The following is a 14,591-nucleotide window of genomic DNA, read 5'->3' as shown; positions in this document are numbered from 1 at the left end:
TCACTGTGCTTAACACGGGTGCTCCTCAGGGGACAATTTTATCACCCTTACTTTTCTCCTTGTATACTAACGAATTCCAATTAGATCTGGAGAAGTTTAGTCTCTTTAAGTATGCTGATGATATGGCCTTGGTTGCCTTACTAAAGGAGGAGGATACAGCTGGAGAAGAAGCATACAGAAAACAAGTATCTTCTCTCCATAACTGGTGTGATGTAAGCTTCTTAGAGATGAATATATCAAAAACAAAGGAACTGGTCATTTATGAAAAGAACCCTGTGCAACCCCTTATAATTAAGGGACATAATGTAGAGATAGTAAACAACTTTAAATATCTAGGCACTATAATTGACAGCAACCTTAACTTCAAGGACAACACTGACTATATTTTTAAATCCTGTAACCAACGTCTCCACCTTTTACGCAAGCTCAACTCTTTCAGGGTGAGCAAGCACATTATGGAAACGGTTTATAAGAACCTCATAGAGGGAATCTTAACCTTTAACTTGGCAATGTGGTACGGTAATCTTAACATACAAGGTAGAGGCAAGCTGCAGAGAATAGTAAATCTGGCATCAAAAATCATAGGGAAAAAACAAAAACTATTAAGTTGTATCTACAATGAAGTGGTTAGTAAAAAAGCTGTCAAGATAATAAATGATCCCTCTCACCCACTCCATAGGGAGTTCGATTTACTTCCCTCTGGTAGACGCTATAGAACAGCTTGGGCACACCGTAGCCGTAATATTTTTAAAAATTCATTCATTCCTAATGCCATTAAGGCAATGAATGAAGTCATGTCTCGCTGATCTGCCTGTTTTCTTTTCCAACATATACCATTGTTGTCCTTCCTGGTTGCCTTAAAGATGCTTTGTGTCATTGTGTGTAATTGTTTGTTGCTGTTATCTGTTTTAATGTTGTAAATGTATATGAGATATGAGACAAAAGACAAATCTCCACATTGTGGACAAATAAATGAAACTAACTAACTAACTAACGTCATAGTACTGACATCACAGGACACGGAACACCATGTATGGGCATAAAGATCTGACCAACGGACACTCCAACATTACTTCTGAGACTCCTAGATTCAATCCCTCAGATACTGTGCACACCCCTGTACACAGGACTAGTAATAGGTAATGGACTACCAGTGGGTACAATTTGTCAATCACTAAATATCACTAGTTGTGAAAGCCATAAAGAGTGTGTGTGTGTGTGTGTGTGTGTGTGTGTGTGTGTGTGTGTGTGTGTGTGTGTGTGTGTGTGTGTGTGTGTGACAACAAAATCATCAGAGAAATCTTTTCTTTTGTTCGATAGCCTACATTTTCGGGGAGTTTCATAGACCTTTAAAGGAAGACTTCACCTATTTTATAATTTGAGTTATGCTCATTATGAGATGCCATCATTTCTGTCTACTCGTACGGGTGTCTCAGAGGGGACTGTGGCGATTATGATATTCCAAACTTCCTGGAAAGTGAAGTTAGCATGGTGAAATAGAAGCCATCTTGTAAGGAAATGGCCTAACCTGCCTACTGATGATGTCATTGGTAGGCAGGTTTCTATACTGCCCCGCAGCCTACCTCTGAGACACAGAGCGAGTAGACAGTGGTACCGTCCTATAATGAGCATTAGTGAGGACCTAAGTGTTCTTGAACGTTCTTGAATATTGACCTCAACATAATTAAACCTTGTTCAACTTCTTCAGTGACCAGTGGAAACCTGTTCTGTCAAATAGCAGATATACAAGCTCGCAGCGCTGCGAGCTTGTATATCTGCTATTTTTTAATAGTTAAAGCATAAAATAATGGTTAAAGTGGTTCAGATCTAAAGTAACACAGATTTGCATTTAGGTCTAAAGTGTGTGTGTGTGTGTGTGTGTGTGTGTGTGTGTGTGTGTGTGTGTGTGTGTGTGTGTGTGTGTGTGTGTGTGTGTGTGTTAAGGTTGTGTTACTGCAGCAGTAGTGGTGTTACCTTGAACTACTGTGGTCATCTGGCCAGGGCTCCTTCTCCACCGCATCGCCCTACCGATACAACAACAACAAAACTTTCTGTTACTAAATATTCTACTTTTAAAATAAGTGGCTCACACAGCCCCATTCAGAGGTTATCCCAGATTTTAAAAACAGGAAGTTAATGCTCTGTGTTTGCTGAATTGGATATGCTGGGTGGCTGACCGTAGACGGAACTCACAGGACACAAACGAATGCCCAACGTTATTTTGATCATTTACATTTTCTACTTGTATCACCAACTTTGAATCATTTGTGATTCGTTACTCTTTCCACTGTGTGGGGCTGTTTTAAGCCAGTGGTTCTCAACCTTTTCAGGCTGCGACCCCCAAAATAATCATATTTTAAGTGGGGAACCCCCACAATACGATCACTAAGAGTTGAGCATTACATTTTGTATAACACAGTTCTATTGTGAAAATAAACAGGACATACTCGGATTACATTTACTCAGAATACTTTTTCCATTGAGCTACCAACAAGTAGGTCGGGAGTGGCTTATTGTCGGTATCAGCCGGTAACACGCGGGAGTCTGTCCCCGTTACAATGCGCTAGACCCCTGGGAGATGGACTGCTGAGGTGGAGCGCCACACCTACCATCAGCTCCCAGTACTTGCCGCACAGCTTGCTAAGCCGTGCTACTCATACGCTGAGTTGGCGGTGCCCGGAATCGAACCCATGACCTTGTGGTCCAAAGGCGAGAGCTCTACCGACTGAGCTACCCGGGCACAGAGCTACCAAAACCGCTAAAATGGCAGGTTTCCATTGCACCTGCCGATTAAATCTTGATTAATCCTGGGCAGCCGATGTGTTAATGTGCAAAATTGTTTTCTCACTCAACAGTAAACAAACAAACATAAGGTTTAAGTGTAAATAGCAGAACTACTGGATCAAACTGTGAGAATGTAGTTCTGCTATTTTCACAATTTCTTCTAATATTTGGCAATTTGACCAATTTTAGAGGTAAGTCCTTAAATTGTCACTTTAGAAATGTGCAGATAACCTCTATACACTTAAACGTTATGTTAGTTTGTTTACTGTTGAGAAAGAAAACAATGTTGCACTTGCACATTAAGCTAAATATCTGATGACCCCCCAAAATAATTTGGGGAGCCCCCTGGGGGTCCCGTCTCACAGGTTGAGAACCACAGTTTTAAGCCAAACACTTTCTAACACTTATTTTTGTTTGCACTTCGCTGTTGGCTTCTTATTTCCGTGCAGACAGCCATTCTCGAGCACGTGGAGATGCAGTCACTTGCATTAAAAAAATGAAACTTTTCCCATCTTGGTGAGATGTGATCCTACGTACACTTACAGTAGAGGCTGTGTCCACCAGGTTTTTCTCTCCCTGAGCACAGCTTATGTTTTTAATAGTTTACAATGGCAGCGTGATGAGGCACTGAGCGTCTACTCTTTCACGTGTGAAGTTGCGGAGAATTGAAATATTTTCAACGTGGGCGTTTGGAAGCTTTTTAAGGCACATGCTTGTGTTCTTAGCTGCAGGGTTCCCACACATTTTTACCAATTAATTTCCAAAACCTTTCCAGAATATTTAACCCAATTTCCAGGACTATATAACAATAATTCAGCTCAATAACAGGTTGCTTACTCCTATGCGCAATGCCCAAAGACAGGTAGTGTATGCCAGTGGTTCTCAACCTTTTCAGGCCATGACCCCCGAAATAATCATGTTTTAACTGGGGACCCGGCACCCTGAGGAGCACTAAGAGTTGAGGAATTTTGTATAACACGGTTCTATTGTGAAAATAGCAGATCTACATGCTCACAATGCCTCACGTTGCGAGGCATTGTGAGCATGTAAATTGGCTATTTTCACAATTTCTACCTCTATACTATATTTGACAATTTGGCCCATGTTTAATTTTTCATTTTAGAGGTATTAACAAAATCAATAACCAAAGACAATGCATAGCTATTTTTCCCAGGACCTTCCAGGACCCTTGATAAATTCCAAAACCTTTCCAGAACTGGAACAATATTTTTCTATATTTAAAAATATTTCCAGGAATTTCATGACCGTGGGAACCCTGGCATTCAGAATAACCCACATTCCCCAACAAAACAAAAGGTCAGAATCAATCTTCTTCCTCCTCCTTGCCTCCACCCATGGTGACGGTGTAGCCCTCCACTGGGTGACGACAGTGAGAGTGCTGACCTGAGAGGCGTGCTGCTGGCTGCAGCTGCAGTGTGCTTCTTCTGAGCAGCTCTGTGCTCTTCTTCATTCAGTGCGACGGACACAGGTAGGGCCTTCCACAGCTGTCGTCGTCGGGGTAAGGGTCAACCTAAAGGGAGACACACATCCATCAATTGATTGAAATACTTTAGCAGTAGGGTGGGACGATAATGCACTGGGATCAATTCACCTTTAAAAGGGACCTGTAAATAATGTGCTTGATACAGTCTTTTTTTCACTCATCTCTGCCAAAGAACTGACGATCTACAAGCTCACAACATGTCGCAAAAATATCTGTTGTTTTTTGGCAATTGTTCCACCACCAGGATAATGGATGTTGGGGATGTAGTCAGGGAATATTAATAAAACCCTGTGAATAAATTCCTTACCAAACAATTTCTTCACCAATGTGTTGGTAAAAGTGTCTAGTAACATATCTAACAAAGATTGAAATTCAACATCCCTAGCAAAATGTTTGACAGCTAGGGTAATTCTGGGTCTCATTCACTTACTATACTCTGTACTATAAGGGAAAAAATGACTCCCAAAAATCTGCTTTAAGTGGGGTGTGAAGGGTCTAACTAGGTGTTTTTAGTTATTCTGAATCCATTGCAAGCATTTGTTTTGCATGAAAAACATTCTTTGGGCCAAAATTGGACCCCATACACCTTGTGAAAAGTGATGACTCATCACTAAACCATAGTTCTTTTGGGTCTGATTTAGCCCAAATAATGTTTTTCGTGCAAAAGAAAAATGCTTGCAATGGATTCAGAATAATTAAAAACACCTAGTTAGACCCCTCACACCCCACTTAAAGCATATGTTTGAGAGTGATTTTTTTCCCTTATTGTAAAGTGTATAGTAAGTGAATGAGACCCAGAATTACCCTAGCTGTCAAACATTTTGCTAGGGATGTTGAATTTCAATCTTTGTTAGATATGGAAGGAAGGTAAGGAATTTATTCACAGATTTGACAGTTATTCTGCTAATTTTCCCTGACTAATGGAGGGATTATATCTCCAAACTGGCTTGGGAATGCCTCGGTATACTCCCTGAGGGAGTGGAGGAAGTTGCTCGGGATAAGGAAATCTGGAGGTCTCAGTTGTAACTGTTACCCCCGCGACCCGATTCCGGATTAGCGGTTGAAGATGGATGGATGGATGGATGGGGATATTTTGATTATCACGATAATATCGTAAATAACAATTGCTTTGGTCGCAATAATCGTGACATGAAATGTTCATAAGAACAGGACAGTACAGTACAGATACAAGGTCTACCGATATGATTTAAACCCAAGAAAGCACAATTGCTTGTTTATATTGGGGTCTTTTTGTACTCATTTCATAGAGACATAAAATGACAGTCAACTCACAGTACTATGCATAAAAAACCATCATATAACAGTCAGAAATCAGGAATAGAGAATATATTAAAAACAATCGCAATGACTCGACTCTAAAAGTCCCTCCCTAACATTTTAGTCTCATTTTTATTTGTTGACGATCATCATACCATAGTTTTTATTTGGTTTTCGTCAGTTTTATCTCTGGACGGGTTAAATGCCATTCAACTGCCTCCATCCATACACTTTATGCTGTTGCGATAATGAATCTAAATAGTAATGATAAATAAAATAAGCTTTGGCCTCAGCCTGTACCTTTTCAGCCAATAGTTATCGTTTCTTTTATTGTACTGTACTTTTAACGACAACATAAATGTGCAACAGATACATAGGCTATAATAAGAAGATCAAATACAATGGGTTCATTATTAATACTAAGCGTTTTAAAACACATGCAGAACATGGATGTCTTTTAGAATCTGGTGAAGAGATTAGATGTTCTATTTTAAGTTTTGCCAGTAAATCATTCCACGACCAAGGACCTTGATAAAGCCTGGGTTTTATACCGCTAGGTTGGCACACAAGCTTGTTTAACTCTTTTGAGCTGTGCACCATGTACACTAGATAGAACAGATTAATGTTTTTGAGTTGTGCTCACATTCTTTCTAAAGCTGTATCTACAAGCCCGCAATGCGGTGCAAACGAGGTGCTGTACGCTTGTATATCTGCTATTTTCACTTTCACATGACAATCTAATCTCTCTTTTGGGTCTGGACCTGAAAAGTTTGGGAACCACTGGTTTGGACCACATCTTATCAACAACTATGGCTGATGCATATGATTATCAAACCAAGTGATTTCAGAACTCAAGGATGCCAGGATGTTTTCAGCGAGTATAGAAATATTTGTCTTGATGTAAGAATTTTCATATAATATTCAATAATCCAAATGCGCTCAGAGATAACAAGGACAAGAAGACAGCTGAAAAAAAAACAACACTTGCCACGGGGCAACCATTACTAGTCCCGATCACTACCGTACAAAATAGTTCCAAACACTGAATCCTTACAATGGGTGTAGTGATATGTGATAACGTATTGATGTAGTTGTTTATATTGACCACAAGATGGCAATGTTCATTTCTCTGACTCATCTACCAACACCTATATATGGAACCCCACCCCAAACATTTCCACATCAATGTATGTACTAATGCTGCTACTCTACCACTGCCACCAGTCCTGAAGAACCAGAGTTTCTTCATTAGGAGAAGAAACATTACAGATGATGCCACGCACGACACCACAAACCACTGTGATCGTGGCCACGGCGAGCTTGAAACTTTTTTTTTTTTTCAGCAAATTTTGAATAACGCACCATTTAGTCTTAGTCCCGTCTTAGTCGTTGGCCCTTGTTTTAGTCTAGTCTGGTCTAAGTCGACTAAATATCAAAACAATTTAGTCTTAGTCTTTTGGGACTAGTTTTAGACTTTTAGTCTTCGTCTTTTAGGAAACATTTTTTAGGCTAAATATAACCACATAACTCTGAACAAGTCATTGTCTTCTACTGCCTGTTACTTGGTCAAAATAAACCATACATAAAAGTTGTATTTGGCTTTAATTGCATTTCAGTTACATACCAGTGTTTCAAATAATAGTCTTAGTCATAAGTCTTAGTCTTCTGAAACTGGCAGGAAACACATGCAATGCACATGGTCTCTACCTCGGAGTAAAGTGGCGGCAGCAGATATGTGAACTGGGTGCCAGCATCAGTGACCCCTGGTGGTCGGCCTCGGCGTCTGCGTCTGTGTCGCATCCCAGCAGGCAGTCCTGTCTGTGCTCCTCCGACACGGCCAGCTCGCTGTAGCTGGGAGGAGCTGTGACGACATAGAGGAGAACCTACGTTAGAACAGTGGTTCTCAACCTGTGGGTTAGCTAAATGTTAACGTCCTTTTCTCACTCAACAGTAAACAGACCAACATACTACAGTATAAGTGTATACAGGGTATCTGCACATTTCTAAAGTGACAATTTATGGACTTCAAAGACCTTTTTAGTACCTCTGGTCAAACATTGGTAAAATTGTCAAATATTAGAGGCAGAAATTGTGAAAATGGCAGATCTACATGCTCACAACTCCTCGCTATGCGAGGCATTGTGAGCATGTAGATCGGCTATTTTCACAATAGAATAGATCGAGTCAAACTAAATGTAATACCAACTCCTACACTTACAAGTGCTTGTGCAGGGTGGGGGGGTGCCAAATGTGCAACGATTGAGTAACGATTCTGTCCCTATCGAAGATATTTACTATTTAGCCTATCGGACCCCAAAATTAAAATATCTTGTTATCGTTGGATAGGATTTTGTCCACACTTCCATGCTGTATTGATGTGGTACCATAGGACCACAGGCAGCTGTTGGTAACCAAATGGAGCATAAAATGAAACCAAATGGACCTCCATCATTTAGCTGGGGACCACCTGAAACCCCCTCAGGGACCAGCTGGTGGTCCCCGGACCACTGGCTGAGAACCACTGCTTTACGCCTTGGGTTTGAGAGGAAGGGCATGACCGGAAGGGAACCACCTTCCAGCCAAACGTTTGGTCACATTTGTCCCAAAAGGTCATGATAGGCCGTTTGGAGAGTGTTTTGGGGTACAGGGACGTGCAGAGAATGTTACGGACGGAGGGGCTGACATTTCTAAAAGGGCCTTTTGGTGGAAATATCAAAAATAGCAGAACCCAAAGCTCACAACGCGTCGCGCTGCAACGCGTTGTGAGCTTGGGGGTCGGCTATTTTCGGTGCGCGGTATCACACAGAACTAATCATAATCAAGTCAATACTGGAGATGTGGCGTATGGTAAGGGTTTCTACACAGAGAGGGCAATTCTTTTAACATAAGATGCTGCATTCAAGTTCAGGAGACTTTGGACATGGCAATTCTCTTGAATGCTGCCTTCAGGTATGGCATGGAAAGAGGGCGTTTGCATTTCTTTCACCATAGTAAAAACTGCATTCATGTGTGTGTGTGTGTGTGTGTGTGTGTGTGTGTGTGTGTGTGTGTGTGTGTGTGTGTGTGTGTGTGTGTGTGAACGTACCCTCGGGTCTGTCGGACTCGTCCAGCCAGCTGATGTTGCTGCAGAGGCTGCTGATGCTGGAGGTTTGCGTGGAGCAGCTGTGCAGTGGGACACACACAGGTTCAAACCCCCAGGGACGTCCACATACACCTGTTAACAGAACAACAGACCGATGAGAAGCAAGGCTTGACATTAACATTTTGAGGCACGACAAGTACATTTCCCATTCACTTGTCCGGGCACAAAAGTCACTTGTCCGGATAAAACATTTAACGGTAAAATCTTTCTTAAATGCATACATAGGAGTCAGACATTGAAATAGAGTAAATAACAAAAGGGCCGTAACGACCCCCCTTGCTCCCTCCACCCCATAGTATGGGCAGTCCATAGTCTGCATACAGCACAAAGCTGCTAGGAGTGTCACAGAAAAAGTGAAACCAAGAGCCACTTGTCCAATGAACAAGTACATTTTTAATGAGCTTGTCTGGAACGATTTATACGGGACAAGCCTTAATGTCAAGCCCTGAGAGGGACGGAGGTTTTGTTTGGATGTGAAGTAAAGCAGGGGTGTAAGACTACTGAAGGGGCAGATCTGGCCCGCCTGCTTATTTATGGGGAGGAACAAGGTTGGGTCCAATAAACGCTTTCCCAGTGGATGTCTGGAGTCATGTTCCCCTTCCCTCACAGACGCAGCCACGTTTTTACTGCTATGCTTGTGAGCACATCAACATTTTAGGATGTCACTTTTATGAATGCCGTTAGTGACTCTCAAATTCTGTTATACTGGTGGGGACATACTGGTCACACACACACACACACACACACACACACACACACACACACACACACACACACACACTAAAGCAACGGCTCTCAACCTGTGGGTCAGGACCCCCAGGGGGGGCCCCAAATTATTTTGGGGGGTCCCCAGATGATGAACTTAATGTAACATTGTTTTCTCACACAACATGATGATGATGGGGCAGTCCAGGATGGAGGGGGACACGGGGGGATCTTGAGCAGCTTGCCCTCCCAGCTCTGGCTCTTGTCCTGAGGTAGCGTGTCTCCGCGCAGCTTGGACACCAGCTGCTGGATCTGCCGGGCCTTGCCCTTGGCGAAGAAGGTCTGGGTCTGGTACAAGGCGGCCTTGGGCACCACCACGCGCGACGAACAGTTCTCCACCTCGGCGAAGATCTGGATGGACTCACCTGGCAGAGGAGGGGAGAGGTTTAAACATGTTATTTATAGGGTTCCCACACATCTTTACAAATTCATTTCCAAAACTTCTCAAGACTATTTAACCCGATTTCCAGGACTATATAACAATAATTCAGCTCAATAACGAGTCGCTTATAATACTCCTATGCGCAATGCCCAAAGACAGGTAGTGTATGCCAGTGGTTCTCAACCTTTTCAGACCGTGACCCCCGAAATAATCATATTTGAACTGGGGACCCCGGCACCCTGACGACCACTAAGAGTAGAGGAATTTTGTATACCACGGTTTTATTGTGAAAATAGCCGATCTACATGCTCACAACGCCTCACAGCTATTTTCACAATTTCTGCCTCTAATATTTGACAATTTGGCCATGATGAATTTGTCATTTCAGAGGTATTAACAAAATCAATAACCAAAGACATTGCATAGCTATTTTTTCCAGGACCCTTGATCAATTCCAAAACCTTTCCAGTACTGGAAAAATATTGTTCTAATTTCAAAATATTTCCAGGAATTTCGTGACCGTGGGTAAAAAAAGAAGAAAAAATGTCTTGGTGTACGCGGACACCTGGTTTTATTAAAGCAATGTATAACAGCATGAGTATTGTCTTGCACTCTGATTAAAAGAAAGAAGTCAACAGTACAGCAAGTAATTACACACACATCACAACGCAAGTAAGAAATCTTCCTCCACCCACCATTTGTTATGTTACTGTATATTCTCACAGCAGAAAATTAGACATTGATATTATTGTCGGCTTGCCGTGGTTACAACCATCGTAAAATACGTATTGTCCAGTTACTAAAGAGTAAAGACGCATCCCGTAATGAACTGATACGGGAGGTTGGGAAATCATTACAGGGCGATTTATATGACAAATGACGGTGATTGTACTTTTCTCGTCTCGCTGTGTACGCAGAGTCGCAGACACACAAAACGTTTGTGTGAGTGTGTGACAGAAGAAAAAGGGTTAGAGTTTCTTTTTGATCATGTATTTGCCTTTTCCAAATATCTCTTTAAAGCGTGGGATAGGAGGAGAAGGGTGACTAACAAATAGAAGAATTTAAATGTTTAATTAACCTTATATATTCTATGTGCAGGCTCATATGAATACATGTAGGCCTATATGTATTGTATGTATTTAGCTGTTGGCGGAGGTTGCACTGGAATGTCTGTCTTGGTTTAAAGATGTATTTGTTGTGTCTGATAATCTCATGACAAGAAATTGTCAAGACACGTAAATAAAACATACATGCATTCATTCATTCATTCATTCATTCACTAACACACACACACACACACACACACACACACACACACACACACACACACACACACACACACACACAGGCGGACAGACACAAAATGGACCCTTACATGGTGTTGCTGTAACTCTGAGAGTACAAATGGAACCAAATGGACCCTTACAGCTCTGTAACTCTGAGTGTACAAATGGAACCAAATGGACCCTTACAGCTCTGTAACTCTGAGAGTGTACAAATGTAACAAAATGGACCCTTACAGCCCTGTAACTCTGAGAGTGTACAAATGGAACCAAATGGACTCTTACAGGTCTGTAACTATGAGAAATAGCCTACACATAACACAACTCCCTGTAGGCTGCAGTTGCCAAATACGTCCACCAGATGGCATCAGAAAACCATTTCATAGACTGACTGATCAGTGGTTCTCAACCTGTGGGTTGGGACCCCCAGGGGGGTCCCCACATTATTTTGGGGGGTCCTCAGATGATTAACTTAATGTGAAACATTGTTTTCTCACTCAACAGTAAACAAACCTAAGATAAAATATGATTATTTTGTGGTTCCAGCCTGAAAAGGATGAGAACTACTGCACTAGATAAAGCAGCTACAGCTAGATGTCCATTCAGGTCACTGTTCACAACACAGCCATACGTATAACAAAACTAGGTCTGATTAAAGGAGTAGTTCACCCGCAAAATTACCTTAAACTCACCAACATTGCAGCTGTACAGAAAGCTTTAATTATCCTCTGATTGTTGAGTTTAACATTGTTTAATACAATCAGGTAGGGCTTTTCTGTTTGGATGAATGGCCTGCCAATGGTTGGTAATACAACTCTAGATAAAATATTACATATTAATAAAAGAAATTCACAAACTAGGGTTAGGGTTAACTGTAAAACAACGTAATACCACAGGACCACAATAGAAACAAATCCTAGGGCTTTTTGTGTCCTTTTAGCAATCATTGTCAAATCCTACCACTGCACTATTTGCAAACTGTTAATACATTATTCAATCAATGAAAAAAGGACAGTACAGTTCAGATACAAGGTCTACTAGAAGGATTTAAACCCAGGGAGGACGTTCAAGATGATGACGAACACAAATAGATCCTGCATTTCTGAAATGATTGTTGCTATCGCAGGGAGCTACTTACTATAGAAACCTGCAGCAGTTGTATCTGAAACACTTACTGGGTGATGCTGACAACTGCACGCACGCACACACACACACACACACTAGGGGTGGGCAATATAATCGATATGGCAATACATTGCGATAGTTTATTTGCCAATACTGTATCGATACTTCAGGCAGTAGTATCGCGATACTTTGAGGAAAATAAAATATGTTCCCATGCATAGGAACCAATGGTAGAAGTTCGGTCCTGACACTCAGCTGCCTCTAGATGTTGCTGTACTATAGTAGCACACACACACACACACACACACACACACACACACACACACACACACACACACACACACACACACACACACACACACACACACACACACACACACACACACACACACACACACACACACACACACACACACACGCCAGAGCATAATTTACACACAAGGTTTTCAGACATGAACTGTTCAGAGAGCAGCATGTTTATGGTAGCAGAGGCAAGATCCGTACAGTATGCAACATACTGTACATCTCTGACCTAAAACCTTTCCAAAGTGAACATTCATCTGAAAGTAACACATGATGCACATCTGCAATGTGTCATCTGTCATCACACACTGAATTAACCACATAAACACCAGCATTCACATTCTGGGGAAAGCCATTCATTGTGAGCTTGCAGATCATGTAGAGTGAAAACAGAAAAGACACTAGTATAGAGCTTTGAGGGACTCCGGTCAACCAAGTATGGGGTTTAAGCGGTTAAGATGCTGCAGTGTTTCCACCAGCACAGTCTTTGTGCTAAGAATGGAAATGCCTGTCCAATACATTTATTTCAAGCAAACAGGTCAACACTAGCTAAATGAGGCTGGCAGTAGAATGTGTGCAGTAGCATGCATGTGTGTGTGTGTGTGTGTGTGTGTGTGTGTGTGTGTGTGTGTGTGTGTGTGTGTGTGTGTGTGTGTGTGTGTGTGTGTGTGTGTGTGTGCATGTGTTTGTTGTGATTGCATGTTCAAAGACAAGTCCTTAGTCAGCTGTTGCTAATTCAAGATTCAAGATTCAAGATTAATTTATTTGGTCCTGAGGGAAATTTGTCTTGGACATGCAGGCTGCTACATAACATACAACAGGACAAGACAGACGGACAGAAAGAAAGTAAATTACAACGAATAGTGCACAACACACAGTGCTGACATACAGGTCAAGTGCATACATTACATTACACTAGAGACATCACCCCCACTAACGGCCTGAGTTTAGCAGAGTAACGGATATGGGAATGAATGAGTATTTGTATCTGTTCAGATGTCTTTTCTTGTTTTTAACTGGGACTCTATAACGTCTACCAGAGGGTAGCAGTTTGTATTCTGAATGAAGGACATGAGAGGGGTCAGCAATTATTCTCTTAGCTTTCTTAACTACACTTTCCTCAAGGGTGAGGTGATCCTTCACACCCATCACCTTCAATGCAATCCCAGCTAGTCTATTAATCTGTGCTTTTGACCTCACAGTCAAATTACCAAACCACACACAATTGTATAACGGAAAATACTCTCGATCACAGCATGATAGAAAAGCAGCATCACTCTCTGCTGTACACCAAACACCCTGAGCCTACGCAGAAAGTTAAGTCGCCGCTGGATCTTAGTACACACATGATTAACATGGACATCCCATGCTAACTTGCTGTCAATATGCACGCCCACGTATTTGTATGAATCGACCTGAGCAATATTGACATTGTTTATGAGTAATGGAGTGTGGTCCCCCACATGACCTGGATAGAAAACCATTTCTTCAGGGTTTTTTTGTGTTAACAGTGAGGTGATGGTCCTCACACCACTGTACAAAACTGCTTACCTTCTGCTCATACACAGAGGTGCTTGTCTTATCATCTATAAGACCCAAAATGGCCGTGTCATCGGAGAACTTAATATAACAAACACTAGGATGACTGCTGATACAGTAAATAAATAGGGACATGTCTAGCATGAAGACAGCTGCCACCCACTCATCAGTGTGTGTGTGTGTGTGTGTGTGTGTGTGTGTGTGTGTGTGTGTGTGTGTGTGTGTGTGTGTAACATGGGGCAGATGTAGGAGAGAGGACAGCTAGAAGTCACAGTACAATAAACAGATACTAGGAAGGAGAGGTTACATGTTGTATCGAAATGTGTTAACTTGTTACATGCTGTGTTGATGAGCAGTTGAATGAGCAGCTGCTGAGGATGATGAAGACGAGGATGAGGTTAGTGAAGATGTGATGGTGGATCAGAATATGACATCCAACAGGGATCCTGAAAAAACAGACAAGTATAGAGACAGACACGAACAGGG

Source organism: Nannobrachium achirus, assembly GCF_963921795.1.
Source record: "Nannobrachium achirus genome assembly, chromosome: 7".
Classification (NCBI taxonomy): domain Eukaryota; kingdom Metazoa; phylum Chordata; class Actinopteri; order Myctophiformes; family Myctophidae; genus Nannobrachium; species Nannobrachium achirus.
The sequence above is the reverse complement of the archived record's forward strand: the minus strand, read 5'-3'. Positions refer to the sequence as shown.